The sequence below is a fragment of the Styela clava genome, chromosome 14 (assembly GCF_964204865.1).
Source record: "Styela clava chromosome 14, kaStyClav1.hap1.2, whole genome shotgun sequence".
NCBI lineage: Eukaryota > Metazoa > Chordata > Ascidiacea > Stolidobranchia > Styelidae > Styela > Styela clava.
This window is the reverse complement of record NC_135263.1, coordinates 17167563-17186217: the sequence shown is the minus strand read 5'-3', so window position 1 is coordinate 17186217 and position 18655 is coordinate 17167563. Positions and strand designations below refer to the sequence as shown.

Sequence of the window (18655 nt, the reverse complement as noted above, 5' to 3'; positions counted from 1 at the left end):
AAATATGAGAACGAGCGTAAATTCTAATATGACATGAGTTAGATCTTAGTGGATAAAAAGTCTTTTTCGAGTAACAAATTCAATTCATAATGTCTTATCATAGTAATTTCATAGTAATTGAATGGTGTTCTTCGTTACTCGAATTTTAGTCGAGAAAACTTTTACGATTAATAAAATGAAAAATCACTATTTAAAAACTGCATAAAATACGTCCGATAAATATAAGTGGACCGGAATCGTATTTTGAGGTGAGTCAAATTTGATTTGTTTTTTCGGCACTCAAAATTATTCTAAAGATATGGACAAAATACGAACGATTGTAATTTAAAATATTGCAAAAAAAAATTGATCGACATATTTTGAATTAATTATCTTATATATTGTCACTTACCGAGAAAAGGTCGTATTGGGCTCCATCGTTAGTATCAAAATAGACAAAAGGTACATTGCGCGAACAATTTACTGTGTTTCGATTTCAGTTACTATATTGTATAGTTGTACACATTTAAAAGAAAGCCTAACATACCAGAAATTTACAATGTCTAAAGAGCGTTTTCAATCTGCTACGAGACTGCTAAAACAAAACTTATGGTGAAATCTTTCGTTTTAGATTTTAGTTTCAATATTTTATGATGCCGCTTTTCAATCAAGAAATTGGTTTGCAGATTCACCTCTTTATCATTTATTCTTAGCTTCTCTTCACCGATTTTTATAATATAGTATTCTAACTTGTTTCGTACACTGTACTCATAATTCCGCACAAGAAAAAAAAGTTATCGTCGGCCTCGTGGAACAATACATGCATATGCCAAGGAAAATTTGTGATTCAGAGAGAATAAGCGCATAAGTTGTTAAATAACAACACGTTACGCTGACGAAAACTATCGGCGATACTACCAAAATGCCATCGCGTACGTTATTTGAACTTTTTCAGTATTCCAAAAACACCAAAAGGGTGTTTGACCTCAAATTTGATATTATGTTTGTTGAGTTTACAGCCTTAAAATTTTTAATTTATCTATGAAATTTAATTTATTTATGTCTGGTATTAGGTCTATCAAAAATGTTTACCCTTTAAATTAAGTAAAGTAATTTTAACTTAAACTTAGGAATAGTAATAGATAACAATTTCAAAATTTATTGTGGGGATCTGTGAATAATGATGATGAATGTAAATTAGGAAAATTCAAAAGATTATGATAACATACTTGCTCTTTAGACTCGAGCCAGCCACCTCTCTCAGTGATGCATAATCGGACAAATGCCTCCAGCATGTCTTTAGCCTCAGCATGCTGATAAATTGTCTTTCCCGCTTTCAAGAAGTGTTTCAGAAAGCTGAAATTTATATGAAATGATAAAATGTAGGTAAATTTTGAATAATATTGATTTGAATTATATATAGTTGTTCGAACTCTGTCATTATTAGGTTTTCAAGTTTATAAGTTACAGAAAATGTAATTTGACAGGAGCATAGAGAAGCTATGCTTATACTTTAGAATAGTGTTTCCCAACCTGAGTCCGCGGTTTTTCAAGTTTATAAGTTACAGAAAATGTAATTTGACAGGAGCACAGAGAAGCTATGCTTATACTTTAGAATAGTGTTTCCCAACCCGAGTCCGTGGTCTCAAATGAGTCCGTCTTCGAGTTCGCGAGTTCGAACAACAAAATTTTTTTTTTATTTCTGGTAGGTGTCAATGGTGGCAACCCAAATTTTCTAAATTGAAAAGCGGCAATACAAAATACTAAAAATAAAACGGATAGCACCATAAGTTTTGTTTTATGATCGCCCGATACCGATTAATAACGCTTTTTCAGACATTGCAAATCGCAAAATTTAGGGTGCTACCGTGGTATACGTACGTACAAGGGCATTTTTTCTTAGGGTTCTTTGCCCTACATTGGTACGTACAGTACTGGAGCGCCGTAGGTGTTGTACGAACAGCTCAGATTTGACGAATTCACAAAAATACGAATCAAAATCAAAAATATAATCGGGCACTTAACCACTTTGATATTTTCTGAGTAGTATTGCTTTTATTTCGTCAACACAATTGCAGATTAAAATCATCACAATTAACTTGATAGTAAAGCAAGACGATGAATATGTATTTTTGATTTACTAATAAACTTTAAATATCTTTTTAATAAGTACTAAATCAAGTTGTACTTTCTGGAACTTTATAGCAGAAAGTAGGATTTTCTTAACGGCGATAACAAATTCGCAAGATCGCAAAAAATATATATCGGAACTAAATATAATCGGGCAATATATTCGCACATTATTATGTTCGCCGATTGCCGTGGCATTTTAAAAAAGTAATGCTTTCATCTTGTCGTAAGTCGACGCAACCGCGAGTTACTATGAACACAATTAAATTACAATAGAAAGACATTTTAAATTCTTGTCGTTGTCATGAACTGAATATTGTGTGACAGAAACAGTCATTATACTATATACTACATATATAATATACTACATATATAATGTAATGCAATATTGTGTCTCGACTATTGGGTGGGAACGAAAAAAGCCCAATTTTATTTCTAAAAAATGACCCCCGCCTTATTCACTCGGCCGACTCGATAGCCAGAATAAAACGGTAGTTGTGCGAATCATGTTATTATGAAATTTTGAGGTTTGTAATTTATAGAAAATTTCATTTGACAGACGAAACAAAACTAAGCTTATACTCAATATATTAAAAGTAGTAATTTGGTTGTAGATTTCCCTAAATAAATACAATATATCATTTATTTATAGACATGTAAATTGGAAGATTTCAAATGATTTGGTTACATACTTGCTCTCCAGACTTGATAGGCCTCCATCTCACTCATTGATGAAAACCTGGCACTTGACGGAATTTCTTTTGGTGTCCTGTTTTAAAACGCTGAAAATCAATATATATGTCGTGATTTTGTGTAAGGCAATTCTAAATTTGAATTAAACTAAATTTTATTGAACTATGGCATTTTCAGGTAGTTAATTCACACAAATGTTATTTGACAGAGACAATGCAAAGCTATGCTTATGTTAAAATGATAGTTAGTTAAAATGATAGGTTAGTGTATCATATTGTACCTCATTTTGTATTCCTAAAGTAAGACTCTTTTCTGAATATTTTCTACAAAAATATACGTAAGTTTTAATAAAATACGTAACGGGTAAATTTCGACAATTAATTTTATAAAATCCAAAACTTAGAAAATTTAGACGAAGAAAATTTCTTCAGCGATTGCCATTAAATTTCAAATATATACTTTATAACATATCAGGTGTAGTTTTCAAATTGCAAATATTAAAATAACAATAAAATACCCAATGTAGTTTTATAACTGTTTCATGGAGTATATGACTAATTACCTCTGATCAGTAACTTGTAGAATTATCACATTGTTCACGGTTGGGATCGCAAACTGGGGATCGCTATCAAGCAGGGAAGCGCGCAACTGATTTTAGGGGTCGCAAAGAGCACACCAATCATTAATAAAATTTGACATCAGTAGCGTCGAAATATGAGAACGAGCGTAAATTCTAATATGACATGAGTTAGATCTTAGTGGATAAAAAGTCTTTTTCGAGTAACAAATTCAATTCATAGCCGGTGCAAGTATTTAAAATGTCTTATCATAGTAATTTCATAGTAATTGAATGGTGTTCTTCGTTACTCGAATTTTAGTCGAGAAAACTTTTACGATTAATAAAATGAAAAATCACTATTTAAAAACTGCATAAAATACGTCCGATAAAGATAGGTGGACCGGAATCGTATTTTGAGGTGAGTCAAATTTGATTTGTTTTTTCGGCACTCAAAATTATTCTAAAGATATGGACAAAATACGAACGATTGTAATTTAAAATATTGCAAAAAAAAATTGATCGACATATTTTGAATTAATTATCTTATATATTGTCACTTACCGAGAAAAGGTCGTATTGGGCTCCATCGTTAGTATCAAAATAGACAAAAGGTACATTGCGCACACAATTTACTGTGTTTCGATTTCAGTTACTATATTGTATAGTTGTACACATTTAAAAGAAAGCCTAACATACCAGAAATTTACAATGTCTAAAAAGCGTTTTCAATCTGCTACGAGACTGCTAAAACAAAACTTATGGTGAAATCTTTCGTTTTAGATTTTAGTTTCAATATTTTATGATGCCGCTTTTCAATCAAGAAATTGGTTTGCAGATTCACCTCTTTATCATTTATTCTTAGCTTCTCTTCACCGATTTTTATAATATAGTATTCTAACTTGTTTCGTACACTGTACTCATAATTCCGCACAAGAAAAAAAAGTTATCGTCGGCCTCGTGGAACAACAATACATGCATATGCCAAGGAAAATTTGTGATTCAGAGAGAATAAGCGCATAAGTTGTTAAATAACAACACGTTACGCTGACGAAAACTATCGGCGATACTACCAAAATGCCATCGCGTACGTTATTAGAAATTTTTCAGTATTCCAAAAACACCAAAAGGGTGTTTGACCTCAAATTTGATATTATGTTTGTTGAGTTTACAGCCTTAAAATTTTTAATTTATCTATGAAATTTAATTTATTTATGTCTGGTATTAGGTCTATCAAAAATGTTTACCCTTTAAATTAAGTAAAGTAAGTAATAGATAACAATTTCAAAATTTATTGTGGGGATCTGTGAATAATGATGATGAATGTAAATTAGGAAAATTCAAAAGATTATGATAACATACTTGCTCTTTAGACTCGAGGCAGCCACCTCTCTCAGTGATGCATAATCGGACAAATGCCTCCAGCATGTCTTTAGCCTCAGCATGCTGATAAATTGTCTTTCCCGCTTTCAAGAAGTGTTTCAGAAAGCTGAAATTTATATGAAATGATAAAATGTAGGTAAATTTTGAATAATATTGATTTGAATTATATATAGTTGTTCGAACTCTGTCATTATTAGGTTTTCAAGTTTATAAGTTACAGAAAATGTAATTTGACAGGAGCACAGAGAAGCTATGCTTATACTTTAGAATAGTGTTTCCCAACCCGAGTCCGCGGTTTTTCAAGTTTATAAGTTACAGAAAATGTAATTTGACAGGAGCACAGAGAAGCTATGCTTATACTTTAGAATAGTGTTTCCCAACCCGAGTCCGCGGTCTCAAATGAGTCCGTCTTCGAGTTCGCGAGTTCGAACAACAAAATTTTTTTTTAATTTCTGGTAGGTGTCAATGGTGGCAACCCAAATTTTCTAAATTGAGAAGCGGCAATACAAAATACTAAAAATAAAACGGATAGCACCATAAGTTTTGTTTTATGATCGCCCGATACCGATTAATAACGCTTTTTCAGACATTGCAAATCGCAAAATTTAGGGTGCTACCGTAGTATACGTACGTACAAGGGCATTTTTTCTTAGGGTTCTTTGCCCTACATTGGTACGTACAGTACTGGAGCGCCGTAGGTGTTGTACGAACTGCTCAGATTTGACGAATTCACAAAAATACGAATCAAAATCAAAAATATAATCGGGCACTTAACCACTTTGATATTTTCTGAGTAGTATTGCTTTTATTTCGTCAACACAATTGCAGATTAAAATCATCACAATTAACTTGATAGTAAAGCAAGACGATGAATATGTATTTTTGATTTACTAATAAACTTTAAATATCTTTTTAATAAGTACTAAATCAAGTTGTACTTTCTGGAACTTTATAGCAGAAAGTAGGATTTTCTTAACGGCGATAACAAATTCGCAAGATCGCAAAAAATATATATCGGAACTAAATATAATCGGGCAATATATTCGCACATTATTATGTTCGCCGATTGCCGTGGCATTTTAAAAAAGTAATGCTTTCATCTTGTCGTAAGTCGACGCAACCGCGAGTTACTATGAACACAATTAAATTAAAATAGAAAGACATTTTAAATTCTTGTCGTTGTCATGGACTGAATATTGTGTGACAGAAACAGCCATTATACTATATACTACATATATAATATACTACATATATAATGTAATGCAATATTGTGTCTCGACTATTGGGTGGGAACGAAAAAAGCCCAATTTTATTTCTAAAAAATGACCCCCGCCTTATTCACTCGGCCGACTCGATAGCCAGAATAAAACGGTAGTTGTGCGAATCATGTTATTATGAAATTTTGAGGTTTGTAATTTATAGAAAATTTCATTTGACAGACGAAACAAAACTAAGCTTATACTCAATATATTAAAAGTAGTAATTTGTTTGTAGATTTCCCTAAATAAATACAATATATCATTTATTTATAGACATGTAAATTGAAAGATTTCAAATGATTTGGTTACATACTTGCTCTTCAGACTTGATAGGCCTCCATCTCACTCAGTGATGAAAACCTGGCACTTGACGGAATTTCTTTTGGTGTCCTGTTTTAAAACGCTGAAAATCAATATATATGTCGTGATTTTGTGTAAGGCAATTCTAAATTTGAATTAAACTAAATTTTATTGAACTATGGCATTTTCAGGTAGTTAATTCACACAAATGTTATTTGACAGAGACACTGCAAAGCTATGCTTATGCTAAAATGAGAGTTAGTTAAAATGATAGGTTAGTGTATCATATTGTACCTCATTTTGTATTCCTAAAGTAAGACTCTTTTCTGAATATTTTCTACAAAAATATACGTAAGTTTTAATAAAATACGTAACGGGTAAATTTCGACATTTAATTTTATAAAATCCAAAACTTAGAAAATTTAGACGAAGAAAATTTCTTCAGCGATTGCCATTAAATTTTAAATATATACTTTATAACACATCAGGTGTAGTTTTCAAATTGCAAATATTAAAATAACAATAAAATACCCAATGTAGTTTTATAACTGTTTCATGGAGTATATGACTAATTACCTCTGATCAGTAACTTGTAGAATTATCACATTGTTCACGGTTGGGATCGCAAACTGGGGATCGCTATCAAGCAGGGTAGCGCGCAACGAATTTTAGGGGTCGCAAAGAGTACACCAATTTGATACAAGGTATTATATTTATAGTACTGTTTTGGACTTCTGCTTCGAAATACAAATAACTTGTGCAAAATCTAAATCTTACAAGTTCGAGAGAAAACACGCGATCAAATAAGTGGCATAACAATGCTGAATCTGATCGCCAGACCCGAGACGCGGTGCGCTCGCATCGAATTGTTTAACATTTTAAACAAAAACAGTGGTATACAGGAATCAATAGACGTCGAAAGTCAAATAAAATGTTCAAATAATATTTACTTGTAATATTCCTCGTTAGTTACTTTGTGTCTTTGAATCTTTAACCTTTAATATTTCTGCACCTGGAAAAAAGGGGAGATATTGATAAATAAACTGTCGCAGAACTGTAGCTAGCATATTCAATGGACAGTGGGACTGAATCTATCGGATCTTTTGCACAAAGCTCCCGCCACGTTTCAAAATGACATATTAGTAATTATTCATTTGGGGTTAGAAATGATTTAAAAATTGAATTCCCAGCTCAATCTGCATTTGTAACTTAAACTGGATAATTACTAATTCTCTTATTTTGGAACGTTGGTAGGGTCTTTGTACAAACATCCAATCTATATACAATAATATATTAAAGTTAAAAGGCTACGGCGAATCTCTATTAAACCATGGATTTTGCGCTATATTTTTAAAAGTTTTGAAAGTTATGCATTACATTCATGTAACGCGTACCATGTTAAATGCAGCTTACGTAGTTACGTAGATCAGTGCATTACGTTTAACTTTTTTAATATGATAAGTTTATGTATTGCCATATAGCTTTAAAGTTTGGCCTATTTGTGAGGAAGCGATGGAACCCGCTGCTAGTGAGTTCGATACAAAAAAGAATCATCCATCAATCTAGACTTCTGTATTTGGTTAATAATTCCAAGTCGTATAGGCCCGAAAACCTCTAATTTACCACTTATACAATAGTAAAATGAAAGCAATATAATAGCAATGAAAACAATAGGTATAAAGAACATTTAGCTCACCTGAATATTGTTTCGAACTCACTGTCATAACCCACAGTCAGCCTATTCATACATCCCACACAAAATCATACCTCATCTTACGACGAACAATTGTGACTGACTAAAAGCGATGTCGCTTGTGGCTTCCCGCGCTCAAATATTTGACAAAAAAGCTAACTGATTGTTTACAAACAAATGTCTTTAACTGATTACTTTATTTACTCCAGGTTGTCGTTACGATCCGATCACGCTTCTGACGCGTGATCTCAAAGTTGCAGAATGCAAATGACGGTTGCGATTTGCTTCATACATCGTATAATACCTAGTTTACAGTAATGTTCTCAGGATCTTTTGTACCAAGTCCCGCCCCAAAACAACACCCCGCCAACGCTCGAATTAAATAGAAATATTAATTATTCAGTTAAGGTGAGAGATAAAACGTGACAGGCGTGTTTATCTCAGATCACACATTTTTGCATCAGTGACGGGAGCTTAGTGCAAAGAATCCAGCAATTCAATCATATTTGTCTGTTTATATTTGTAGAGTTAACGCGCACGTGAATGCCATCAAAAATGTAACCCTCCCACAACTCAATGAAAGAATAACGGCGTGTACAAGTTTAGCGTAATTTCAATGCATTCTCTGCATTGGCGTACAAATCTTAGCTCATTGACTTGCGCAGCCAAGAATAGTTTTAAGTTTTCGTACATTAACGTGCCGGCGATGTCGTTTGAAGGGAGGTCAAAATGTGACGTTGTTTCGATGCCTACTGTATAGTAATTTCTTCGCCCAAACCAAACGGCGGAGACATAACATTAGCGGTTCTATGTGAAGTAAATAATTGACTGCTCAAGACAAGAGCATACCGACGAAAATAACTGATAATATATAGATCAACTATTCGAGACCATTCAAATATTTGGTGTTATGGAGCTCGTGAAGAGGTGGACTGTTATTGACGTAGCCCCACAATAAGAACGTAACAAAATCAAATTGTTACTTACCGATCAATATTAATGAGTGAATTGAAACTACTATATTTGATAACTCGGATGTATTTGCTGCTTCTTAAATGTAAATAATGCCTTTTTGAGTAAACGAATAGATCGCGGAGACCCTATGTCCGTATGAAGCACTTTATTAACCATGGAATATCCCATGATAAGTAAAGTTGACACAGAGGGTGTCGAGCATTTAACAAAGATTGGATACCGAAGTATTTTTTGGAATAATCCGTCCTACCGAGGATTTCATTTTCTCACATCTGGCCCGCCGAGATGTTGCCTACCCCTGATCCAGGGAAGGGTATACACGTATTTTAATGCATTTAGTATCTATGTCAGCCAGTGCACTGCAGCTGACTACGTTCGAGTTGAGTGGCGCGTCGTTCTAAGCCTTAGTAATACGCTTGATTTATTACCCCGCTTGGATTCGCAGGTTCAAATACCGTAAGGAATAATTTAGTACCAGAGGATTGCTGACGACTTCCTCTCTATCCTAAGCCAGCGTTTACCAAACTTTTTTCGCCACGGAACACTTGCACTTTTTATGTCGCCTCGCGGAACACCAAAAATGAAATTGATAAAGAAAAACGATGTAATGAAGCGAGTTGCCAAATGCGCCGCGAAAACTAACAGAATTGTGTTAAACATACCTAAAATATGATTGGATATATATATTTTTTTTCAATTTAAATGCTGGGTTAATGAATCAACAAATTCATTTTACCTTTCTATGTCGATTACTTTTCATTGCGTAGTGTTTGCCTTTAATGTTACGTAACAATGAAGTACTTTATGCTTATTTATCTGCTCTATTTATTATTATTTATCTGCTGAATCGAGTTTAGCAAGCATGAGTAATTTTTTCCGCATTTTAGATTAAAACCAGGCATAAGGTAACTATCGCGATAAGCGTATCCATATTAAGTTTTTGGCCATTTGGGAGCGTTGCCACAAAATCCTAATATGGTAAGCTGGAGTGAATATTTAAATATTAGATGCAAACAGCCAATTTTCAAAGAGATGCTAAAATTGTACAATATTCTGCCTAAAACGCAGCTATTAAACATGTACAACAATACTTCAAACACTCTTACGAAAATTTCTTCCTTGGTCTATTAGTGCAGAGGTTCTCAAAGTGCTCCGTGAGAGAAACTTGGGGCTCCGCGAGCCATTCGATTCCTTATTAAAATAATGACTTGGCTAATTTTGTGACTGTCAAAAGAAGTAATAACATCATTAACAAAATTTGACATCAGTAGCGTCGAAATAGGAGAACGAGCGTAAATTCTAATATGACATGAGTTAGATCTTAGTGGATAAAAAGTCTTTTTCGAGTAACATATTCAATTCATAGCCGGTGCAAGCATTTAAAATGTCTTATCATAGTAATTTCATAGTAATTTAATGGTGTTCTTCGTTACTCGAATTTTAGTCGAGAAAACTTTTACGATTAATAAAATGAAAAATCACTATTTAAAAACTGCATAAAATACGTCCGGTAAATATAAGTGGACCGGAATCGTATTTTGAGGTGAGTCAAATTTGATTTGTTTTTTCGGCACTCAAAATTATTCTAAAGATATGGACAAAATACGAACGATTGTAATTTAAAATATTGCAAAAAAAAATTGATCGACATATTTTGAATTAATTATCTTATATATTGTCACTTACCGAGAAAAAGTCGTATTGGGCTCCATCGTTAGTATTAAAATAGACAAAAGGTACATTGCGCGAACAATTTACTGTGTTTCGATTTCAGTTACTATATTGTATAGGTGTACATATTTTAAAGAAATCCTAGCATACCAGAAATTTACAATGTCTAAAAAGCGTTTTCAATCTGCTACGAGACTGCTAAAACAAAACTTATGGTGAAATCTTTCGTTTTAGATTTTAGTTTCAATATTTTATGATGCCGCTTTTCAATCAAGAAATTGGTTTGCAGATTCACCTCTTTATCATTTATTCTTAGCTTCTCTTCACCGATTTTTATAATATAGTATTCTAACTTGTTTCGTACACTGTACTCATAATTCCGCACAAGAAAAAAAAGTTATCGTCGCCTCGTGGAACAATACATGCATATGCCAAGGAAAATTTGTGATTCAGAGAGAATAAGCACATAAATTGTTAAATAAAAACACGTCACGCTGAGGAAAACTATCTGCGATACTACCAAAATGCCATCGCGTACGTTATTAGAACTTTTTCAGTATTCCAAAAACACCAAAAGGGTGTTTGACCTCAAATTTGATATTATGTTTGTTGAGTTTACAGCCTTAAAATATTTAATTTATCTATGAAATTTAGATTTATTTAGGTCTGGTATTAGGCCTATCAAAAATGTTTACCCTTTAAATTAAGTAAAGTAATTTTAACTTACTTAGGAATAGTAATAGACAACAATTTCAAAATTTATTGTGGGGATTTGTGAATAATGATGATGAATGTAAATTAGGAAAATTCAAAAGATTATGATAACATACTTGCTCTTTAGACTCGAGGCAGCCACCTCTCTCAGTGATGCATAATCGGACAAATGCCTCCAGCATGTCTTTAGCCTCAGCATGCTGATAAATTGTCTTTCCCGCTTTCAAGAAGTGTTTCAGAAAGCTGAAATTTATATGAAATGATAAAATGTAGGTAAATTTTGAATAATATTGATTTGAATTATATATAGTTGTTCGAACTCTGTCATTAATAGGTTTTCAAGTTTATAAGTTACAGAAAATGTAATTTGACAGAAGCAGAGAAGCTATGCTTATACTTTAGAATAGTGTTTCCCAACCCAAGTCCGCGGTCTCAAATGAGTCCGTCTTCGAGTTCGAGAGTTCGAACAACAAAAATAATTTTTTATTTCTGTTAGGTGTCAATGGTGGCAACCCAAATTTTCTAAATTGAAAATACAAAATACTAAAAATAAAACGGATAGCACCATAAGTTTTGTTTTATGATCGCCCTAGACCGATTATTAACGCTTTTTCAGACATTGCAAATCGCAAAATTTAGGGTGCTACCGTAGTATACGTACGTACCAGGGCATTTTTTCTTAGGATTCTTTGCCCTACATTGGTACGTACAGTACTGGAGCGCCGTAGGTGTTGTACGAACAGCTCAGATTTGACGAATTCACAAAAATACGAATCAAAATCAAAAATATAATCGGGAACTTACCACTTTGATATTTTCTGAGTAGTATTGCTTTTATTTCGTCAACACAATTGCAGATTAAAATCATCACAATTAACTTAATAGTAAAGCAAGACGATGAATATGTATTTTTGATTTACTAATAAACTTTGAATATCTTTTAAATATGTACTAAATCAAGTTGTACTTTCTGGAACTTTATAGCAGAAAGTAGGATTTCCTTAACGGCGATAACATATTCGCAAGATCGCAAAAAAAATGTATCGAAACTAAATATAATCGGGCAATATATTCGCACATTATTATGTTCGCCGATTGCCGTGGAATTTTAAAAAAGTAATGCTTTCATCTTGTCGTAAGTCGACGCAACCGCGAGTTACCATGAACACAATTAAATTAAAATAGAAAGACATTTTAAATTCTTGTCGTTGTCATGGACTGAATATTGTGTGACAGAAATAGCCATTATACTAAATACTACATATATGATATACTACATATTTGATGTAATGCAACATTGTGTCTCGACTATTGGGTGGGAACGAAAAAAGCCAAATTTTATTTCTAAAAAATGACCCCCGCCTTATTCACTCGGCAGACTCAATAGCTAGAATATAACGGTAGTTGTGCGAATCATGTTAGGATGAAATTTTGAGGTTGTAATTTATAGAAAATTTCATTTGCCAGACGAAACAAAACTAAGCTTATACTCAATATATTAAAAGTAATTATTTGTCTGTAGATTTCCCGAAATAAATGCAATATATCATTTATTTATAGACAGGTAAATTGAAAGATTTTAAATGATTTGGTTACATACTTGCTCTTCAGACTTGATAGGCCTCCATCTCACTCAGTGATGAAAACCTGGCACTTGACGAATTTCTTTTGGTGTCCTGTTTTAAAACGCTGAAAATCAATATATATGTCGTGATTTTGTGTAAGCCAATTCTAAATTTGAAATAAACTAAATTTTATTGAACTATGGCATTTTCAGGTAGTTAATTCACACAAATGTTATTTGACAGAGACACTGCAAAGCTATGCTTATGTTAAAATGAGAGTTAGTTAAAATGATAGGTTAGTTAGTGTATCATATTGTACCTCATTTTGTATTCTTAAAGTAACACTCATTTCTGAATATTTTCTTCAAAAATATACGTACGTTTTAATAAAATACGTAACGGGTAAATTTCGACATCTAATTTTATAAAATCCAAAACTTAGAAAATTTAGACGAAGAAAATTTCTTCAGCGATTGACATTAATTTCAAATATATACTTTATAGCATATCAGGTGTAGTTTTCAAATTGAAAATATTAAAATAACAATAAAATTCCCAATGTAGTTTTATGACTGTTTCATGGAGTATATGACTAATAATTACCTCTGATCAGTAACTTGTAGCATTATCACATTGTTCACGGTTGGGATCGCAAACTGGGGATCGCTATCAAACAGGGAAGCGGCAACGAATTTTAGGGGTCGCAACTTGTACAAAATCTAAATCTTACAATTTTGAGAGAAAACACGCGATCAAATAAGTGGCATAACAATGCTGACTCTGATCGCAAGACCCGAGACGCGTGCGCTCGCATCGAATTGTTTGAAAATAAAAAATAAAAACAGTGGTATACAGGAATCAATAGACGTCGAAAGTCAAATAAAATGTTCAAATAATATTTACTTGTAATATTCCTCGTTCGTTACTTTGTGTCTTTGAATCTTTAACCTTCAATATTTCTGCACCTGGAAAAAATGGACCTATTCAATGGACCTGCACCTATTCAATGGACAGTGGGACTGAATCTATCGGATCTTTTGCACAAAGCTCCCGCCACGTTTTAAAATGACATATTAGTAATTATCCATTTGGGATTAGAAATCGCAATCCAAAAAAAAAAAAATCTAAAAATATAAATCTAAAAGTCTAAAAATCGTTTTCAATCTGCTACGAGACTGCTAAAACAAAACTTATGGTGGAATCTTTCGTTTTAGATTTTAGTTTCAATATTTTTTGATGCCGCTTTTCAATCAAGAAATTGGTTTGCGGGTTCACCTCTTTATCATTTATTCTTAGCTTCTCTTCACCGATTTTTATTATATAGTATTCTAACTTGTTTCGTACACTGAACTCATAATTCCACACAAGAAAAAAAAAGTTCTCGTCGGCCTCGTGGAACAATACATGCATATTCCAAGGAAAATTTGTGATTCAGAGAGAATAAGCGCATAATTGTTAAATAAAAACAAGTTACGCTGATGAAAACTATCGGCGATACTACCAAAATGCCAAAAGAACTTTTTCAGTATTCCAAAAACACCAAAAGGGTGTTCGACTTCAAATTTGATATTATGTTTGCTGAGTTTACAGCCTTAATATATTTAATTTATCTATGAAATTTAATTTATTCATGTCTGGTATTAAGCCTATCAAAAATGTTTACCATTTAAATGAAGTAAAGTAATTTTAACTTACTTAGGAATAGTACTAGATAACAATTTCAAAATTTATTGTGGGGATCTGTGAATAATGGTGATGAATGTAAATTAGGAAAATTCAAAAGGGTATGATAACATACTTGCTCTTTAGACTCGAGGCAGCCACCTCTCTCAGTGATTCATAATCGGACAAATGCCTCCAGCATGTCTTTAGCCTCAGCATGCTGATAAATTGTCTTTCCCGCTTTCAAGAAGTGTTTCAGAAAGCTGAAATTTATATGAAATGATAAAATGTAGGTAAATTTTGAATAATATTGATTTGAATTATATATAGTTGTTCGAACTCTGTCATTATTAGGTTTTCAAGTTTATAAGTTACAGAAAATGTAATTTGACAGAAGCAGAGAAGCTATGCTTATACTTTAGAATAGTGTTTCCCAACCCGAGTCCGCGGTCTCAAATGAGTCCGTCTTCGAGTTTGCGAGTTCGAACAACAAAAATAATTTTTTATTCCTGGTAGGTGTCAATGGTGGCAACCCAAATATTCTAAATTGAAAAGCGGCAATACAAAATACTAAAAATAAAACGGATAGCATCATAAGTTTTGTTTTATGATCGTCCTATACCGATTAATACCGCTTTATAAAACATTACAAATCGCAAAATTTAGGGTGCTACCGTAGTAACGGGTAAATTTCGACATCTAATTTTATAAAATCCAAAACTTAGAAAATTTTTTCAGCGATTGCCATTAAATTTCAAATATATACTTTATAACATATCAGGTGTAGTTTTCAAATTGCAAATATTAAAATAACAATAAAACACCCAATGTTGTTTTATATCTGTTTCATGGAGTATATGACTAATAATTACCTCTGATCAGTAACTTGTAGCATTATCACATTGTTCACGGTTGGGATCGCAAACTGGGGATCGCTATCAAACAGGGAAGCGGCAACGAATTTTAGGGGTCGCAAAGAATACACCCATTTGATACAATGTATTATATTTATAGTACTGTTTCGGACTTCTGCTTCGAAATACAATTATTGAAACTTGTACAAAATCTAAATCTTACAATTTTGAGAGAAAACACGCGATCAAATAAGTGGCATAACAATGCTGACTCTGATCGCAAGACCCGAGACGCGTGCGCTCGCATCGAATAGTTTAACATTCAAAAAACAAAAACAGTGGTATACAGGAATCAATAGACGTCGAAAGTCAAATAAAATGTTCAGATAATATTTACTTGTAATATTCCTCGTTCGTTACTTTGTGTCTTTGAATCTTTAACCTTCAATATTTCTGCACCTGGAAAAAAGGGGAGATATTGATAAATAAACTGTCGCAGAACTGTAGCTAGCCTATTCAATGGACAGTGGGACTGAATCTATCGGATCTTTTGCACAAAGCTGCCGCCACGTTTTAAAATGACATATTAGTAATTATCCATTTGGGATTAGAAAGCGCGATCCAAAAAAAAAAAATTTAAAAATATAAATCTAAAAGTCTAAAAATCGTTTTCAATCTGCTACGAGACTGCTAAAACAAAACTTATGGTGAAATCTTTCGTTTTAGATTTTAGTTTCAATATTTTTTGATGCCGCTTTTCAATCAAGAAATTGGTTTGCGGATTCATCTCTTTATCATTTTTTCTTAGCTTCTCTTCACCGATTTTTATAATATAGTATTCTAACTTGTTTCGTACACTGAACTCATAATTCCACACAAGAAAAAAAAAGTTATCGTCGGCCTCGTGGAACAATACATGCATATGCCAAGGAAAATTTGTGATTCAGAGAGAATAAGCGCATAATTGTTAAATAAAAACAAGTTACGCTGATGAAAACTATCGGCGATACTACCAAAATGCCAAAAGAACTTTTTCAGTATTCCAAAAACACCAAAAGGGTGTTCGACCTCAAATTTGATATTATGTTTGCTGAGTTTACAGCCCTAATATATTTAATTTATCTATGAAATTTAATTTATTCATGTCTGGTATTAAGCCTATCAAAAATGTTTACCATTTAAATGAAGTAAAGTAATTTTAACTTACTTAGGAATAGTACTAGATAACAATTTCAAAATTTATTGTGGGGATCTGTGAATAATGGTGATGAATGTAAATAAGGAAAATTCAAAAGATTATGATAACATACTTGCTCTTTAGACTCGAGGCAGCCACCTCTCTCAGTGATTCATAATCGGACAAATGCCTCCAGCATATCTTTAGCCTCAGCATGCTGATAAATTGTCTTTCCCGCTTTCAAGAAGTGTTTCAGAAAGCTGAAATTTATATGAAAGGATAAAATGTAGGTAAACTTTGAATAATATTGATTTGAATTATATATAGTTGTTCGAACTCTGTCATTATTAGGTTTTCAAGTTTATAAGTTACAGAAAATGTAATTTGACAGAAGCAGAGAAGCTATGCTTATACTTTAGAATAGTGTTTCCCAACCCGAGTCCGCGGTCTCAAATGAGTCCGTCTTCGAGTTCGCGAGTTCGAACAACAAAAATAATTTTTTATTACTGGTAGGTGTCAATGGTGGCAACCCAAATTTTCTAAATTGAAAAGCGGCAATACAAAATACTAAAAATAAAACGGATAGCACCATAAGTTTTGTTTTATGATTGTCCTAGACCGATTAATACCGCTTTATAAAACATTACAAATCGCAAAATTTAGGGTGCTACCGTAGTAACGGGTAAATTTCGACATCTAATTTTATAAAATCCAAAACTTAGAAAATTTTTTCAGCGATTGCCATTAAATTTCAAATATATACTTTATAACATATCAGGTGTAGTTTTCAAATTGCAAATATTAAAATAACAATAAAATACCCAATGTAGTTTTATAACTGTTTCATGGAGTATATGACTAATTACCTCTGATCAGTAACTTGTAGCATTATCACATTGTTCACGGTTGGGATCGCAAACTGGGGAACGCTATCAAGCAGGGAAGCGCGCAACGAATTTTAGGGGTCGCAAAGAGTACACCAATTTGATACAAGGTATTATATTTATAGTACTGTTTTGGACTTCTGCTTCGAAATACAATTAACTTGTGCAAAATCTAAATGTTACAAGTTCGAGCGAAAACACGCGATCAAATAAGTGGCATAACAATGCTGAATCTGATCGCAAGACCCGAGACGCGGTGCGCTCGCATCGAATTGTTTAACATTTTAAACAAAAACAGTGGTATACAGGAATCAATAGACGTCGAAAGTCAAATAAAATGTTCAAATAATATTTACTTGTAATATTCCTCGTTCGTTACTTTGTGTCTTTGAATCTTTAATATTTCTGCACCTGGAAAAAATGGGAGATATTGATAAATATACTGTCGCAGAACTGTAGCTAGCATATTCAATGGACAGTGGGACTTAAACTGGATAATTACTAATTCTCTTATTTTGAACGGTGGTAGGGTCTTTGTACAAAGATCCAATCTATGCACAATAATATATTAAAGTTAAAAGGCTATGACGAATCTATATTAAACCATGGATTTTGCGCTACATTTGCAAAAGTTTTAAAAGTTATGCATTACATTCATGTAACGCGCACCATGTTGAATGCAGCTTACGTAGTTACGTAGATCAGTGCATTACGTTTAACTTTCTAAATATGATAAGTTTATGTATTGCCATATAGCTTTAAAGTTTGGCCTATTTGTGAGGAAACGATGGAACCCGCTGTTAGTGAGTTTGATACAAAAGAGAATCATCCATCAATCTAGACTTCTGTATTTGGTTAAGAACTCCAATTCGTATAGACCCGAAAACCTCTAATTTACCACTTATATAATAGTAAAATGAAAGCAATATAATAGCAATAAAAACAATAGGTATAAAGAACATTTAGCTCACCTGAATATTGCTTCGAACTCACTGTCATAACCCACAGTCAGCCTATCCATACATCCTACACAAAATCATACCTCATCTTACCACGAACATTTGTGACTGACCAAAAGCGATGTCGCTTGTGGCTTCCCGCGCAAAAATATTTGACGAAAAAAGCTAACTGATTGTTTGCAATCAAATGTTATTAACTAA

The 18655-nt window shown here is 32.9% G+C and overlaps 1 long non-coding RNA gene across 1 annotated transcript; it reads right to left on the bottom strand.

The window, feature by feature from the left end:
* Window positions 1-1260: 1260 nt before the first annotated feature.
* On the bottom strand, window positions 1261-18568 carry LOC144432156 (uncharacterized). The gene is made up of 12 exons (XR_013480423.1): window positions 18467-18568; window positions 17852-17906; window positions 16745-16871; window positions 15832-15893; window positions 14717-14843; window positions 13822-13883; window positions 12954-13042; window positions 11470-11596; window positions 6314-6403; window positions 4721-4847; window positions 2802-2891; window positions 1261-1335 (listed from the first exon to the last, which is right to left on the bottom strand). It is a non-coding gene; the product is annotated as an uncharacterized LOC144432156 (long non-coding RNA).
* Window positions 18569-18655: the final 87 nt, after the last annotated feature.